The sequence below is a fragment of the Lampetra fluviatilis genome, unplaced genomic scaffold (assembly GCF_964198595.1).
Source record: "Lampetra fluviatilis unplaced genomic scaffold, kcLamFluv1.1 SCAFFOLD_383, whole genome shotgun sequence".
Lineage (NCBI taxonomy): Eukaryota > Metazoa > Chordata > Hyperoartia > Petromyzontiformes > Petromyzontidae > Lampetra > Lampetra fluviatilis.
The window spans coordinates 32,501-47,500 of NW_027620887.1; positions in this window are offsets into that span (position 1 = coordinate 32,501).

The window sequence follows — 15,000 nt, forward strand, 5'->3', positions numbered from 1 at the left end:
TGAGTGCACGTGCAAATCTGCTGGAAAAGCCTGTGGAAGTTTCACGGCGTTCGTACGATATTTGGCGACGCAAAAATGAGCGATTTCCCAGCTCGATGGAATTCGGCGCGACAGAAACGATGCCCCGTAACGCACATGAGAGCAATCCGGGCCAATTTCTCCCGTTTGATGGGGTCTATGTGTAAAAATTTTGACTTTTTTGAGTGCACGTGCAAATCTGCTGAAAAAGCCTGTGGAAGTTTCACGGCGTTCGTACGATATTTGGCGACGCAAAAATGAGCGATTTCCCAGCTCGAGAGAATTCGGCGCGAGAGAAACGATGCCCCGTAACGCACATGAGAGCAATCCGGGCCAATTTCTCCCGTTTGATGGGGTCTATGTGTACAAATTTTGACTTTTTTGAGTGCACGTGCAAATCTGCTGAAAAAGCCTGTGGAAGTTTCACGGCGTTCGTACGATATTTGGCGACGCAAAAATGAGCGATTTCCCAGCTCGATGGAATTCGGCGCGAGAGAAACGATGCCCCGTAACGCACATGAGAGCAATCCCGGCCAATTTCTCCCGTTTGATGGGGTCTATGTGTAAAAATTTTGACTTTTTTGAGTGCACGTGCAAATCTGCTGGAAAAGCCTGTGGAAGTTTCACGGCGTTCGTACGATATTTGGCGACGCAAAAATGAGCGATTTCCCAGCTCGATGGAATTCGGCGCGACAGAAACGATGCCCCGTAACGCACATGAGAGCAATCCGGGCCAATTTCTCCCGTTTGATGGGGTCTATGTGTAAAAATTTTGACTTTTTTGAGTGCACGTGCAAATCTGCTGAAAAAGCCTGTGGAAGTTTCACGGCGTTCGTACGATATTTGGCGACGCAAAAATGAGCGATTTCCCAGCTCGAGAGAATTCGGCGCGAGAGAAACGATGCCCCGTAACGCACATGAGAGCAATCCGGGCCAATTTCTCCCGTTTGATGGGGTCTATGTGTAAAAATTTTGACTTTTTTGAGTGCACGTGCAAATCTGCTGGAAAAGCCTGTGGAAGTTTCACGGCGTTCGTACGATATTTGGCGACGCAAAAATGAGCGATTTCCCAGCTCGATGGAATTCGGAGCGAGAGAAACGATGCCCCGTAACGCACATGAGAGCAATCCCGGCCAATTTCTCCCGTTTGATGGGGTCTATGTGTACAAATTTTGACTTTTTTGAGTGCACGTGCCAATCTGCTGGAAAAGCCTGTGGAAGTTTCACGGCGTTCGTACGATATTTGGCGACGCAAAAATGAGCGATTTCCCAGCTCGATGGAATTCGGCGCGACAGAAACGATGCCCCGTAACGCACATGAGAGCAATCCGGGCCAATTTCTCCCGTTTGATGGGGTCTATGTGTAAAAATTTTGACTTTTTTGAGTGCAGGTGCAAATCTGCTGGAAAAGCCTGTGGAAGTTTCACGGCGTTCGTACGATATTTGGCGACGCAAAAATGAGCGATTTCCAAGCTCGATGGAATTCGGAGCGAGAGAAACGATGCCCCGTAACGCACATGAGAGCAATCCGGGCCAATTTCTCCCGTTTGATGGGGTCTATGTGTAAAAATTTTGACTTTTTTGAGTGCACGTGCAAATCTGCTGAAAAAGCCTGTGGAAGTTTCACGGCGTTCGTACGATATTTGGCGACGCAAAAATGAGCGATTTCCCAGCTCGAGAGAATTCGGCGCGAGAGAAACGATGCCCCGTAACGCACATGAGAGCAATCCGGGCCAATTTCTCCCGTTTGATGGGGTCTATGTGTAAAAATTTTGACTTTTTTGAGTGCACGTGCAAATCTGCTGGAAAAGCCTGTGGAAGTTTCACGGCGTTCGTACGATATTTGGCGACGCAAAAATGAGCGATTTCCCAGCTCGATGGAATTCGGCGCGAGAGAAACGATGCCCCGTAACGCACATGAGAGCAATCCCGGCCAATTTCTCCCGTTTGATGGGGTCTATGTGTAAAAATTTTGACTTTTTTGAGTGCACGTGCAAATCTGCTGAAAAAGCCTGTGGAAGTTTCACGGCGTTCGTACGATATTTGGCGACGCAAAAATGAGCGATTTCCCAGCTCGATGGAATTCGGAGCGAGAGAAACGATGCCCCGTAACGCACATGAGAGCAATCCCGGCCAATTTCTCCCGTTTGATGGGGTCTATGTGTACAAATTTTGACTTTTTTGAGTGCAGGTGCAAATCTGCTGAAAAAGCCTGTGGAAGTTTCACGGCGTTCGTACGATATTTGGCGACGCAAAAATGAGCGATTTCCCAGCTCGAGAGAATTCGGCGCGAGAGAAACGATGCCCCGTAACGCACATGAGAGCAATCCGGGCCAATTTCTCCCGTTTGATGGGGTCTATGTGTAAAAATTTTGACTTTTTTGAGTGCAGGTGCAAATCTGCTGGAAAAGCCTGTGGAAGTTTCACGGCGTTCGTACGATATTTGGCGACGCAAAAATGAGCGATTTCCAAGCTCGATGGAATTCGGAGCGAGAGAAACGATGCCCCGTAACGCACATGAGAGCAATCCGGGCCAATTTCTCCCGTTTGATGGGGTCTATGTGTAAAAATTTTGACTTTTTTGAGTGCACGTGCAAATCTGCTGAAAAAGCCTGTGGAAGTTTCACGGCGTTCGTACGATATTTGGCGACGCAAAAATGAGCGATTTCCCAGCTCGATGGAATTCGGCGCGAGAGAAACGATGCCCCGTAACGCACATGAGAGCAATCCCGGCCAATTTCTCCCGTTTGATGGGGTCTATGTGTAAAAATTTTGACTTTTTTGAGTGCACGTGCAAATCTGCTGAAAAAGCCTGTGGAAGTTTCACGGCGTTCGTACGATATTTGGCGACGCAAAAATGAGCGATTTCCCAGCTCGATGGAATTCGGCGCGAGAGAAACGATGCCCCGTAACGCACATGAGAGCAATCCCGGCCAATTTCTCCCGTTTGATGGGGTCTATGTGTACAAATTTTGACTTTTTTGAGTGCACGTGCAAATCTGCTGAAAAAGCCTGTGGAAGTTTCACGGCGTTCGTACGATATTTGGCGACGCAAAAATGAGCGATTTCCCAGCTCGATGGAATTCGGAGCGAGAGAAACGATGCCCCGTAACGCACATGAGAGCAATCCCGGCCAATTTCTCCCGTTTGATGGGGTCTATGTGTACAAATTTTGACTTTTTTGAGTGCACGTGCCAATCTGCTGGAAAAGCCTGTGGAAGTTTCACGGCGTTCGTACGATATTTGGCGACGCAAAAATGAGCGATTTCCCAGCTCGATGGAATTCGGCGCGACAGAAACGATGCCCCGTAACGCACATGAGAGCAATCCGGGCCAATTTCTCCCGTTTGATGGGGTCTATGTGTAAAAATTTTGACTTTTTTGAGTGCAGGTGCAAATCTGCTGGAAAAGCCTGTGGAAGTTTCACGGCGTTCGTACGATATTTGGCGACGCAAAAATGAGCGATTTCCAAGCTCGATGGAATTCGGAGCGAGAGAAACGATGCCCCGTAACGCACATGAGAGCAATCCGGGCCAATTTCTCCCGTTTGATGGGGTCTATGTGTAAAAATTTTGACTTTTTTGAGTGCAGGTGCAAATCTGCTGAAAAAGCCTGTGGAAGTTTCACGGCGTTCGTACGATATTTGGCGACGCAAAAATGAGCGATTTCCCAGCTCGAGAGAATTCGGCGCGAGAGAAACGATGCCCCGTAACGCACATGAGAGCAATCCGGGCCAATTTCTCCCGTTTGATGGGGTCTATGTGTAAAAATTTTGACTTTTTTGAGTGCACGTGCAAATCTGCTGAAAAAGCCTGTGGAAGTTTCACGGCGTTCGTACGATATTTGGCGACGCAAAAATGAGCGATTTCCCAGCTCGAGAGAATTCGGCGCGAGAGAAACGATGCCCCGTAACGCACATGAGAGCAATCCGGGCCAATTTCTCCCGTTTGATGGGGTCTATGTGTAAAAATTTTGACTTTTTTGAGTGCACGTGCAAATCTGCTGGAAAAGCCTGTGGAAGTTTCACGGCGTTCGTACGATATTTGGCGACGCAAAAATGAGCGATTTCCCAGCTCGATGGAATTCGGCGCGAGAGAAACGATGCCCCGTAACGCACATGAGAGCAATCCCGGCCAATTTCTCCCGTTTGATGGGGTCTATGTGTAAAAATTTTGACTTTTTTGAGTGCACGTGCAAATCTGCTGAAAAAGCCTGTGGAAGTTTCACGGCGTTCGTACGATATTTGGCGACGCAAAAATGAGCGATTTCCCAGCTCGATGGAATTCGGAGCGAGAGAAACGATGCCCCGTAACGCACATGAGAGCAATCCCGGCCAATTTCTCCCGTTTGATGGGGTCTATGTGTACAAATTTTGACTTTTTTGAGTGCAGGTGCAAATCTGCTGAAAAAGCCTGTGGAAGTTTCACGGCGTTCGTACGATATTTGGCGACGCAAAAATGAGCGATTTCCCAGCTCGAGAGAATTCGGCGCGAGAGAAACGATGCCCCGTAACGCACATGAGAGCAATCCGGGCCAATTTCTCCCGTTTGATGGGGTCTATGTGTAAAAATTTTGACTTTTTTGAGTGCAGGTGCAAATCTGCTGGAAAAGCCTGTGGAAGTTTCACGGCGTTCGTACGATATTTGGCGACGCAAAAATGAGCGATTTCCAAGCTCGATGGAATTCGGAGCGAGAGAAACGATGCCCCGTAACGCACATGAGAGCAATCCGGGCCAATTTCTCCCGTTTGATGGGGTCTATGTGTAAAAATTTTGACTTTTTTGAGTGCACGTGCAAATCTGCTGAAAAAGCCTGTGGAAGTTTCACGGCGTTCGTACGATATTTGGCGACGCAAAAATGAGCGATTTCCCAGCTCGAGAGAATTCGGCGCGAGAGAAACGATGCCCCGTAACGCACATGAGAGCAATCCGGGCCAATTTCTCCCGTTTGATGGGGTCTATGTGTAAAAATTTTGACTTTTTTGAGTGCACGTGCAAATCTGCTGGAAAAGCCTGTGGAAGTTTCACGGCGTTCGTACGATATTTGGCGACGCAAAAATGAGCGATTTCCCAGCTCGATGGAATTCGGAGCGAGAGAAACGATGCCCCGTAACGCACATGAGAGCAATCCCGGCCAATTTCTCCCGTTTGATGGGGTCTATGTGTACAAATTTTGACTTTTTTGAGTGCACGTGCCAATCTGCTGGAAAAGCCTGTGGAAGTTTCACGGCGTTCGTACGATATTTGGCGACGCAAAAATGAGCGATTTCCCAGCTCGATGGAATTCGGCGCGACAGAAACGATGCCCCGTAACGCACATGAGAGCAATCCGGGCCAATTTCTCCCGTTTGATGGGGTCTATGTGTAAAAATTTTGACTTTTTTGAGTGCAGGTGCAAATCTGCTGGAAAAGCCTGTGGAAGTTTCACGGCGTTCGTACGATATTTGGCGACGCAAAAATGAGCGATTTCCAAGCTCGATGGAATTCGGAGCGAGAGAAACGATGCCCCGTAACGCACATGAGAGCAATCCGGGCCAATTTCTCCCGTTTGATGGGGTCTATGTGTAAAAATTTTGACTTTTTTGAGTGCACGTGCAAATCTGCTGAAAAAGCCTGTGGAAGTTTCACGGCGTTCGTACGATATTTGGCGACGCAAAAATGAGCGAATTCCCAGCTCGAGAGAATTCGGCGCGAGAGAAACGATGCCCCGTAACGCACATGAGAGCAATCCGGGCCAATTTCTCCCGTTTGATGGGGTCTATGTGTAAAAATTTTGACTTTTTTGAGTGCACGTGCAAATCTGCTGGAAAAGCCTGTGGAAGTTTCACGGCGTTCGTACGATATTTGGCGACGCAAAAATGAGCGATTTCCCAGCTCGATGGAATTCGGCGCGAGAGAAACGATGCCCCGTAACGCACATGAGAGCAATCCCGGCCAATTTCTCCCGTTTGATGGGGTCTATGTGTAAAAATTTTGACTTTTTTGAGTGCACGTGCAAATCTGCTGAAAAAGCCTGTGGAAGTTTCACGGCGTTCGTACGATATTTGGCGACGCAAAAATGAGCGATTTCCCAGCTCGATGGAATTCGGAGCGAGAGAAACGATGCCCCGTAACGCACATGAGAGCAATCCCGGCCAATTTCTCCCGTTTGATGGGGTCTATGTGTACAAATTTTGACTTTTTTGAGTGCAGGTGCAAATCTGCTGAAAAAGCCTGTGGAAGTTTCACGGCGTTCGTACGATATTTGGCGACGCAAAAATGAGCGATTTCCCAGCTCGAGAGAATTCGGCGCGAGAGAAACGATGCCCCGTAACGCACATGAGAGCAATCCGGGCCAATTTCTCCCGTTTGATGGGGTCTATGTGTAAAAATTTTGACTTTTTTGAGTGCAGGTGCAAATCTGCTGGAAAAGCCTGTGGAAGTTTCACGGCGTTCGTACGATATTTGGCGACGCAAAAATGAGCGATTTCCAAGCTCGATGGAATTCGGAGCGAGAGAAACGATGCCCCGTAACGCACATGAGAGCAATCCGGGCCAATTTCTCCCGTTTGATGGGGTCTATGTGTAAAAATTTTGACTTTTTTGAGTGCACGTGCAAATCTGCTGAAAAAGCCTGTGGAAGTTTCACGGCGTTCGTACGATATTTGGCGACGCAAAAATGAGCGATTTCCCAGCTCGATGGAATTCGGCGCGAGAGAAACGATGCCCCGTAACGCACATGAGAGCAATCCCGGCCAATTTCTCCCGTTTGATGGGGTCTATGTGTAAAAATTTTGACTTTTTTGAGTGCACGTGCAAATCTGCTGAAAAAGCCTGTGGAAGTTTCACGGCGTTCGTACGATATTTGGCGACGCAAAAATGAGCGATTTCCCAGCTCGATGGAATTCGGCGCGAGAGAAACGATGCCCCGTAACGCACATGAGAGCAATCCCGGCCAATTTCTCCCGTTTGATGGGGTCTATGTGTACAAATTTTGACTTTTTTGAGTGCACGTGCAAATCTGCTGAAAAAGCCTGTGGAAGTTTCACGGCGTTCGTACGATATTTGGCGACGCAAAAATGAGCGATTTCCCAGCTCGATGGAATTCGGAGCGAGAGAAACGATGCCCCGTAACGCACATGAGAGCAATCCCGGCCAATTTCTCCCGTTTGATGGGGTCTATGTGTACAAATTTTGACTTTTTTGAGTGCACGTGCCAATCTGCTGGAAAAGCATGTGGAAGTTTCACGGCGTTCGTACGATATTTGGCGACGCAAAAATGAGCGATTTCCCAGCTCGATGGAATTCGGCGCGACAGAAACGATGCCCCGTAACGCACATGAGAGCAATCCGGGCCAATTTCTCCCGTTTGATGGGGTCTATGTGTAAAAATTTTGACTTTTTTGAGTGCAGGTGCAAATCTGCTGGAAAAGCCTGTGGAAGTTTCACGGCGTTCGTACGATATTTGGCGACGCAAAAATGAGCGATTTCCAAGCTCGATGGAATTCGGAGCGAGAGAAACGATGCCCCGTAACGCACATGAGAGCAATCCGGGCCAATTTCTCCCGTTTGATGGGGTCTATGTGTAAAAATTTTGACTTTTTTGAGTGCAGGTGCAAATCTGCTGAAAAAGCCTGTGGAAGTTTCACGGCGTTCGTACGATATTTGGCGACGCAAAAATGAGCGATTTCCCAGCTCGAGAGAATTCGGCGCGAGAGAAACGATGCCCCGTAACGCACATGAGAGCAATCCGGGCCAATTTCTCCCGTTTGATGGGGTCTATGTGTAAAAATTTTGACTTTTTTGAGTGCACGTGCAAATCTGCTGGAAAAGCCTGTGGAAGTTTCACGGCGTTCGTACGATATTTGGCGACGCAAAAATGAGCGATTTCCCAGCTCGATGGAATTCGGCGCGAGAGAAACGATGCCCCGTAACGCACATGAGAGCAATCCCGGCCAATTTCTCCCGTTTGATGGGGTCTATGTGTAAAAATTTTGACTTTTTTGAGTGCACGTGCAAATCTGCTGAAAAAGCCTGTGGAAGTTTCACGGCGTTCGTACGATATTTGGCGACGCAAAAATGAGCGATTTCCCAGCTCGATGGAATTCGGAGCGAGAGAAACGATGCCCCGTAACGCACATGAGAGCAATCCCGGCCAATTTCTCCCGTTTGATGGGGTCTATGTGTACAAATTTTGACTTTTTTGAGTGCAGGTGCAAATCTGCTGAAAAAGCCTGTGGAAGTTTCACGGCGTTCGTACGATATTTGGCGACGCAAAAATGAGCGATTTCCCAGCTCGATGGAATTCGGCGCGACAGAAACGATGCCCCGTAACGCACATGAGAGCAATCCGGGCCAATTTCTCCCGTTTGATGGGGTCTATGTGTAAAAATTTTGACTTTTTTGAGTGCAGGTGCAAATCTGCTGGAAAAGCCTGTGGAAGTTTCACGGCGTTCGTACGATATTTGGCGACGCAAAAATGAGCGATTTCCAAGCTCGATGGAATTCGGAGCGAGAGAAACGATGCCCCGTAACGCACATGAGAGCAATCCGGGCCAATTTCTCCCGTTTGATGGGGTCTATGTGTAAAAATTTTGACTTTTTTGAGTGCAGGTGCAAATCTGCTGAAAAAGCCTGTGGAAGTTTCACGGCGTTCGTACGATATTTGGCGACGCAAAAATGAGCGATTTCCCAGCTCGAGAGAATTCGGCGCGAGAGAAACGATGCCCCGTAACGCACATGAGAGCAATCCGGGCCAATTTCTCCCGTTTGATGGGGTCTATGTGTAAAAATTTTGACTTTTTTGAGTGCACGTGCAAATCTGCTGGAAAAGCCTGTGGAAGTTTCACGGCGTTCGTACGATATTTGGCGACGCAAAAATGAGCGATTTCCCAGCTCGATGGAATTCGGCGCGAGAGAAACGATGCCCCGTAACGCACATGAGAGCAATCCCGGCCAATTTCTCCCGTTTGATGGGGTCTATGTGTAAAAATTTTGACTTTTTTGAGTGCACGTGCAAATCTGCTGAAAAAGCCTGTGGAAGTTTCACGGCGTTCGTACGATATTTGGCGACGCAAAAATGAGCGATTTCCCAGCTCGATGGAATTCGGAGCGAGAGAAACGATGCCCCGTAACGCACATGAGAGCAATCCCGGCCAATTTCTCCCGTTTGATGGGGTCTATGTGTACAAATTTTGACTTTTTTGAGTGCAGGTGCAAATCTGCTGAAAAAGCCTGTGGAAGTTTCACGGCGTTCGTACGATATTTGGCGACGCAAAAATGAGCGATTTCCCAGCTCGAGAGAATTCGGCGCGAGAGAAACGATGCCCCGTAACGCACATGAGAGCAATCCGGGCCAATTTCTCCCGTTTGATGGGGTCTATGTGTAAAAATTTTGACTTTTTTGAGTGCAGGTGCAAATCTGCTGGAAAAGCCTGTGGAAGTTTCACGGCGTTCGTACGATATTTGGCGACGCAAAAATGAGCGATTTCCAAGCTCGATGGAATTCGGAGCGAGAGAAACGATGCCCCGTAACGCACATGAGAGCAATCCGGGCCAATTTCTCCCGTTTGATGGGGTCTATGTGTAAAAATTTTGACTTTTTTGAGTGCACGTGCAAATCTGCTGAAAAAGCCTGTGGAAGTTTCACGGCGTTCGTACGATATTTGGCGACGCAAAAATGAGCGATTTCCCAGCTCGATGGAATTCGGCGCGAGAGAAACGATGCCCCGTAACGCACATGAGAGCAATCCCGGCCAATTTCTCCCGTTTGATGGGGTCTATGTGTACAAATTTTGACTTTTTTGAGTGCACGTGCAAATCTGCTGAAAAAGCCTGTGGAAGTTTCACGGCGTTCGTACGATATTTGGCGACGCAAAAATGAGCGATTTCCCAGCTCGATGGAATTCGGAGCGAGAGAAACGATGCCCCGTAACGCACATGAGAGCAATCCCGGCCAATTTCTCCCGTTTGATGGGGTCTATGTGTACAAATTTTGACTTTTTTGAGTGCACGTGCCAATCTGCTGGAAAAGCCTGTGGAAGTTTCACGGCGTTCGTACGATATTTGGCGACGCAAAAATGAGCGATTTCCCAGCTCGATGGAATTCGGCGCGACAGAAACGATGCCCCGTAACGCACATGAGAGCAATCCGGGCCAATTTCTCCCGTTTGATGGGGTCTATGTGTAAAAATTTTGACTTTTTTGAGTGCAGGTGCAAATCTGCTGGAAAAGCCTGTGGAAGTTTCACGGCGTTCGTACGATATTTGGCGACGCAAAAATGAGCGATTTCCAAGCTCGATGGAATTCGGAGCGAGAGAAACGATGCCCCGTAACGCACATGAGAGCAATCCCGGCCAATTTCTCCCGTTTGATGGGGTCTATGTGTACAAATTTTGACTTTTTTGAGTGCACGTGCAAATCTGCTGAAAAAGCCTGTGGAAGTTTCACGGCGTTCGTACGATATTTGGCGACGCAAAAATGAGCGATTTCCCAGCTCGATGGAATTCGGAGCGAGAGAAACGATGCCCCGTAACGCACATGAGAGCAATCCCGGCCAATTTCTCCCGTTTGATGGGGTCTATGTGTAAAAATTTTGACTTTTTTGAGTGCAGGTGCAAATCTGCTGGAAAAGCCTGTGGAAGTTTCACGGCGTTCGTACGATATTTGGCGACGCAAAAATGAGCGATTTCCAAGCTCGATGGAATTCGGAGCGAGAGAAACGATGCCCCGTAACGCACATGAGAGCAATCCGGGCCAATTTCTCCCGTTTGATGGGGTCTATGTGTAAAAATTTTGACTTTTTTGAGTGCAGGTGCAAATCTGCTGAAAAAGCCTGTGGAAGTTTCACGGCGTTCGTACGATATTTGGCGACGCAAAAATGAGCGATTTCCCAGCTCGAGAGAATTCGGCGCGAGAGAAACGATGCCCCGTAACGCACATGAGAGCAATCCGGGCCAATTTCTCCCGTTTGATGGGGTCTATGTGTAAAAATTTTGACTTTTTTGAGTGCACGTGCAAATCTGCTGGAAAAGCCTGTGGAAGTTTCACGGCGTTCGTACGATATTTGGCGACGCAAAAATGAGCGATTTCCCAGCTCGATGGAATTCGGCGCGAGAGAAACGATGCCCCGTAACGCACATGAGAGCAATCCCGGCCAATTTCTCCCGTTTGATGGGGTCTATGTGTAAAAATTTTGACTTTTTTGAGTGCACGTGCAAATCTGCTGAAAAAGCCTGTGGAAGTTTCACGGCGTTCGTACGATATTTGGCGACGCAAAAATGAGCGATTTCCCAGCTCGATGGAATTCGGAGCGAGAGAAACGATGCCCCGTAACGCACATGAGAGCAATCCCGGCCAATTTCTCCCGTTTGATGGGGTCTATGTGTACAAATTTTGACTTTTTTGAGTGCACGTGCAAATCTGCTGAAAAAGCCTGTGGAAGTTTCACGGCGTTCGTACGATATTTGGCGACGCAAAAATGAGCGATTTCCCAGCTCGATGGAATTCGGCGCGAGAGAAACGATGCCCCGTAACGCACATGAGAGCAATCCCGGCCAATTTCTCCCGTTTGATGGGGTCTATGTGTAAAAATTTTGACTTTTTTGAGTGCACGTGCAAATCTGCTGAAAAAGCCTGTGGAAGTTTCACGGCGTTCGTACGATATTTGGCGACGCAAAAATGAGCGATTTCCCAGCTCGATGGAATTCGGCGCGAGAGAAACGATGCCCCGTAACGCACATGAGAGCAATCCGGGCCAATTTCTCCCGTTTGATGGGGTCTATGTGTAAAAATTTTGACTTTTTTGAGTGCAGGTGCAAATCTGCTGGAAAAGCCTGTGGAAGTTTCACGGCGTTCGTACGATATTTGGCGACGCAAAAATGAGCGATTTCCAAGCTCGATGGAATTCGGAGCGAGAGAAACGATGCCCCGTAACGCACATGAGAGCAATCCGGGCCAATTTCTCCCGTTTGATGGGGTCTATGTGTACAAATTTTGACTTTTTTGAGTGCACGTGCCAATCTGCTGGAAAAGCCTGTGGAAGTTTCACGGCGTTCGTACGATATTTGGCGACGCAAAAATGAGCGATTTCCCAGCTCGATGGAATTCGGCGCGAGAGAAACGATGCCCCGTAACGCACATGAGAGCAATCCCGGCCAATTTCTCCCGTTTGATGGGGTCTATGTGTAAAAATTTTGACTTTTTTGAGTGCAGGTGCAAATCTGCTGAAAAAGCCTGTGGAAGTTTCACGGCGTTCGTACGATATTTGGCGACGCAAAAATGAGCGATTTCCCAGCTCGAGAGAATTCGGCGCGAGAGAAACGATGCCCCGTAACGCACATGAGAGCAATCCGGGCCAATTTCTCCCGTTTGATGGGGTCTATGTGTAAAAATTTTGACTTTTTTGAGTGCAGGTGCAAATCTGCTGGAAAAGCCTGTGGAAGTTTCACGGCGTTCGTACGATATTTGGCGACGCAAAAATGAGCGATTTCCCAGCTCGATGGAATTCGGAGCGAGAGAAACGATGCCCCGTAACGCACATGAGAGCAATCCCGGCCAATTTCTCCCGTTTGATGGGGTCTATGTGTACAAATTTTGACTTTTTTGAGTGCACGTGCCAATCTGCTGGAAAAGCCTGTGGAAGTTTCACGGCGTTCGTACGATATTTGGCGACGCAAAAATGAGCGATTTCCCAGCTCGATGGAATTCGGCGCGAGAGAAACGATGCCCCGTAACGCACATGAGAGCAATCCCGGCCAATTTCTCCCGTTTGATGGGGTCTATGTGTAAAAATTTTGACTTTTTTGAGTGCACGTGCAAATCTGCTGAAAAAGCCTGTGGAAGTTTCACGGCGTTCGTACGATATTTGGCGACGCAAAAATGAGCGATTTCCCAGCTCGATGGAATTCGGAGCGAGAGAAACGATGCCCCGTAACGCACATGAGAGCAATCCCGGCCAATTTCTCCCGTTTGATGGGGTCTATGTGTAAAAATTTTGACTTTTTTGAGTGCACGTGCAAATCTGCTGGAAAAGCCTGTGGAAGTTTCACGGCGTTCGTACGATATTTGGCGACGCAAAAATGAGCGATTTCCCAGCTCGATGGAATTCGGCGCGACAGAAACGATGCCCCGTAACGCACATGAGAGCAATCCGGGCCAATTTCTCCCGTTTGATGGGGTCTATGTGTAAAAATTTTGACTTTTTTGAGTGCACGTGCAAATCTGCTGAAAAAGCCTGTGGAAGTTTCACGGCGTTCGTACGATATTTGGCGACGCAAAAATGAGCGATTTCCCAGCTCGAGAGAATTCGGCGCGAGAGAAACGATGCCCCGTAACGCACATGAGAGCAATCCGGGCCAATTTCTCCCGTTTGATGGGGTCTATGTGTACAAATTTTGACTTTTTTGAGTGCACGTGCAAATCTGCTGAAAAAGCCTGTGGAAGTTTCACGGCGTTCGTACGATATTTGGCGACGCAAAAATGAGCGATTTCCCAGCTCGATGGAATTCGGCGCGAGAGAAACGATGCCCCGTAACGCACATGAGAGCAATCCCGGCCAATTTCTCCCGTTTGATGGGGTCTATGTGTAAAAATTTTGACTTTTTTGAGTGCACGTGCAAATCTGCTGGAAAAGCCTGTGGAAGTTTCACGGCGTTCGTACGATATTTGGCGACGCAAAAATGAGCGATTTCCCAGCTCGATGGAATTCGGCGCGACAGAAACGATGCCCCGTAACGCACATGAGAGCAATCCGGGCCAATTTCTCCCGTTTGATGGGGTCTATGTGTAAAAATTTTGACTTTTTTGAGTGCACGTGCAAATCTGCTGAAAAAGCCTGTGGAAGTTTCACGGCGTTCGTACGATATTTGGCGACGCAAAAATGAGCGATTTCCCAGCTCGAGAGAATTCGGCGCGAGAGAAACGATGCCCCGTAACGCACATGAGAGCAATCCGGGCCAATTTCTCCCGTTTGATGGGGTCTATGTGTACAAATTTTGACTTTTTTGAGTGCACGTGCAAATCTGCTGAAAAAGCCTGTGGAAGTTTCACGGCGTTCGTACGATATTTGGCGACGCAAAAATGAGCGATTTCCCAGCTCGATGGAATTCGGCGCGACAGAAACGATGCCCCGTAACGCACATGAGAGCAATCCGGGCCAATTTCTCCCGTTTGATGGGGTCTATGTGTAAAAATTTTGACTTTTTTGAGTGCACGTGCAAATCTGCTGAAAAAGCCTGTGGAAGTTTCACGGCGTTCGTACGATATTTGGCGACGCAAAAATGAGCGATTTCCCAGCTCGAGAGAATTCGGCGCGAGAGAAACGATGCCCCGTAACGCACATGAGAGCAATCCGGGCCAATTTCTCCCGTTTGATGGGGTCTATGTGTAAAAATTTTGACTTTTTTGAGTGCAGGTGCAAATCTGCTGAAAAAGCCTGTGGAAGTTTCACGGCGTTCGTACGATATTTGGCGACGCAAAAATGAGCGATTTCCCAGCTCGATGGAATTCGGCGCGAGAGAAACGATGCCCCGTAACGCACATGAGAGCAATCCGGGCCAATTTCTCCCGTTTGATGGGGTCTATGTGTAAAAATTTTGACTTTTTTGAGTGCACGTGCAAATCTGCTGAAAAAGCCTGTGGAAGTTTCACGGCGTTCGTACGATATTTGGCGACGCAAAAATGAGCGATTTCCCAGCTCGAGAGAATTCGGCGCGAGAGAAACGATGCCCCGTAACGCACATGAGAGCAATCCGGGCCAATTTCTCCCGTTTGATGGGGTCTATGTGTAAAAATTTTGACTTTTTTGAGTGCAGGTGCAAATCTGCTGGAAAAGCCTGTGGAAGTTTCATCCGACGAAAAAAGCACGTTCTCGAGAAAGCAGGAGAGCTAAGTCATTCACAAATTAGCTGGATTTGGCTTGTGGTTCGTTTCCCAAGTAACAGAGCGGCATCAACCTTTAAGTGCACGCCAGTACATCCCCGTGGGATACAGGGGGTCTCGGCGG